Source organism: Propithecus coquereli, unplaced genomic scaffold, assembly GCF_000956105.1.
Source record: "Propithecus coquereli isolate 6110/MARCELLA unplaced genomic scaffold, Pcoq_1.0 Scaffold5, whole genome shotgun sequence".
Classification (NCBI taxonomy): Eukaryota; Metazoa; Chordata; class Mammalia; order Primates; family Indriidae; genus Propithecus; species Propithecus coquereli.
Window position 1 is genome coordinate 5,244,833 of NW_012150840.1, and position 3,306 is coordinate 5,248,138.

The window sequence follows — 3,306 nt, forward strand, 5'->3', positions numbered from 1 at the left end:
GCTTTTTGCCAGCACCAACATTGGCCTTTGCAGTTCCCTTCACCCAGCTAGTTTTTAAATTTTTTGTAGAGACAGGAGTCTCACTATGTTGCCCAGGATGGTCTTGAACTCCTGGCCTCAAGCAATCCTCCCTCCTGAGCCTCCCAGAGTGCTAGGATTACAGGCATTAGCCACCATGCCCAACCTTACATGCACTTACTAATCATGAGTATAGAGCCTCCACCACATCCCCCCTCTGCCACTGCCTCTGAGAAAATGGCTGCACCTCCCACATTTGCCAATCTTGGCAAATCTGCTAGGCTTATCTTCACCAAGGGCTATGGATTTGGCTTAATAAAACTTGATTTAAAAACAAAATCTGAGAATGGATTGAAATTTACAAGCTCAGGCTCAGCCAACACTGAGACCAAAGTGACAAGCAGTCTGAAAACCAAGTACAGATGGACGAATACAGCCTGATGTTTATGGGGAAATGGAACACTGACAACACACTAGGCACTGAGACTACCGTGGAAGATCAGCTCGCACGTGGACTGAAGCTGACCTGCGATTTATCCTTCTCACCTAACACTGGGGGAAAAAATGCTAAAAATCAAGACAGGATACAAGCAAGAGCACATCAGCTTAGGCTGCAAGGTGGATTTCTACATTGCTGGGCCCTCAATCTGGGACACTCTGGTGCTAAATTTGAGGTCTGGCTAGCTGGCTACCAGATGAATTTTGAAACCACAAAATCCCGAGTGACCCAGAGCAACTTTGTGGTTAGCTACAAGACTGATGAATTCCAGCTTCACACTAATGTGAATGATGGGACAGAGTTTGGTGGCTCCAATTACCAGAAGGTGAACGAGAAGTTGGAGACCACTGTCAATCTTGCCTGGACAGTGGGAAATAGTAACACTCGCTTTGGAATAGCAGCCAAGTATCAGATCAGCTCTGAAGCCTGCTTGTTGGTTAAAGTGAGCAGCTCCAGCCTGCTAGGTTTAGGATACACTCACACCCTAAAGCCAGTTATTGAACTGATGCTGTCAGCTCTGCTGGATGGCAGGAACATCAATGCCAGTGGCCACAAGCTTGGTCTAGGATTGGATTTCAAGCATAAATGAATATTGTACAACTGGTTAATTTTAAACTATTTTGCAGCATAGCTACCTTCAGAATTTAGTGTATCTTTTAATGTTGTATGTCTGGGATGCAAGTATTGCTAAATATCATGTTACAACTCCAGGTTAAAGATGATTCAGTCTTAAGATGCTACCCTTTCAGATGTACAAAAGAAACTCGATTCCAAAAAAGGTCTTTTCAGCTATAGACTTGGAGGGAACTTGGGGACCCCTCTAGAGATGCCAGGTTTCTTTTTTATCTAGAAATGGCTACAAGTGGACGCTGATGATGTGTAGGCACTTTGTAAATTCGTATTGAGTAAATGAATGAAATTGTGACTTCCTGAGAATTGAACCTTGGTTTCCTAACCCTCGCCTATGGGAGGCTGCTCATTGCTTGATGGTGTGTACAAACTCACCTGAGAGGGACGTTTTTAGACAGATCTTCATGACCTATTCCCACCTCAATCCATCGTCATTTCTTTTACACCAAAAGGTCTACAGAGTGTGCCAATTGTTTCTTTTGTGCCATTTTGAGGTGGATAGGGTGTATGTATGAAGTGAGTAATTCAGGACTTACTTCCTCCTTGTGTTGTGTTTTTTTGCCCTTGCACCGGAATATGAGACAGCTCCAGCTATAAGCTGGTGCTCTGTTGCCCAGGTTGGAGTGTAGTGGCCCAATCATAGCTCACTGCAGTCTCAAACTCCTGAGCTCAAACGATCCTCCCGCCTCGGCCTCCCAGAGTGCTAGGATTATAGGTGTGAGCCACCATGCCCAGCCCACAAGAATTTTTTTAATGAGAATGTATTATAAAATACTCTAAAATTAAAAAGCACAGGATTAAATAAATATGCCAGCAAGTGGGTTTTTTTTCTGAAACCAGATAAGTTTATTTGAAAGTTCTTATGGAAAAATAAGCAAGAATAACCAGGTAAACCCTAAAAGAGAAGTGCAATGAGCAGGGATAGCCTTAACCAATATTCAAAAACACTATGAATCTCCAATAATAAAAAACAATGGGTATTAGCACGTGAATAGGCCTACCAATGTAGCTGTGTCACTTACCAACCTATTGCCTCTCAGTTTGGAACGTGCCCTTCAGTGTAAGCTTTACGATAAATAATGGAATTCCTTTTGAGTATTTAAAGTGAGCACAATGTTAAGCTTTCTCAGCAGAGGGCGCTGGAGGGGCACTGCAGGAGGACGAGGCTTGTAATTTCCGGCCCTGCAGAGCCCAGTGTGGAACCTGCCCCCAGAATAAAGTCCCTCCACAACCTTGCAGCCCCAGCGTGATAACCATTCCGCAGTCACCTGTCCAGACTGTGGCCCAAAGGGTCACACACCGTGAAGTCATTCATTGTGCAAGACTCATCATCCTGCACAACGTGCACGCTCTGAAAGTCTTCTGCCTCCAAGGGCACCTGGACTCCCACTGCTGATCACCCGCTGTCTGCTTGCACTTCGCACTTCACTTCCGAGCTGGCCCGTTGCTTGTCCAGCAATTCCAGGCCAGCTCCCACCTGGCTGAACCAGCGGACATCTCTGTTAGAGCTCGCTTTCTCCAGTGAGGTCTGAGACTCCTTCTAAGTCTGTCCTTCCTTGGGTACTTCCCCTCAGCCCTAGGGTACCAAACAGAGTTTCCTTATATCTTACACTTAATCTCTTATGATAGTTTGTAATTACTTATATTCAACTTCCCCTGTTGAACATTCTGTGCAGTTTCCATCTCCTGATTGGACCCAGACTGCTACAGTAATAAATAGGAAGTCAAAAAATAAAAAATGCAAAAACTCAAGTTTTTGGAAATTTTGTATATGATAAAAACGGTATCTCAAATCACTGGGAAAACATCGGGCAACAGTATAGCCATCAGCAAAATAACAGTGGGTCCATATATCACACTGTATACCAGAACAAACTCCAAATGGTTCAGAGATCAAAATGTTAAAAGAGAGATGGAAGGAATAGAGAGAGGGAGGGAGAGAGAGAGAGGAAAGAGGGGAAAGAGAGGGAGGAGGGAAGGGGCTGCATAAATTCTAGAAACAAATTAAAGTAAATCCCTTGATAATCCAAGTGTGAGGAAAACCTTCTTAATCATGGCTGGAAATCCAGAAGCAATAAAAAAATGACCAATAAATTTAGCACATAAAAGTAAATCTTTGCATATCATAAAAACACCATAAGCAAAGTTAAAAAAAAAAA

At 43.5% G+C, this 3,306-nt stretch overlaps 1 protein-coding gene and 1 pseudogene across 1 annotated transcript in view; one reads left to right on the plus strand and one right to left on the minus strand.

The window, feature by feature from the left end:
• ESR2 (estrogen receptor 2 (ER beta)) overlaps positions 1-3,306 on the minus strand; it is a 164,324-nt gene that overhangs the window by 82,873 nt on the left and 78,145 nt on the right. The window lies entirely within an intron of this gene.
• On the plus strand, positions 256-1,106 carry LOC105819713 (annotated as a pseudogene).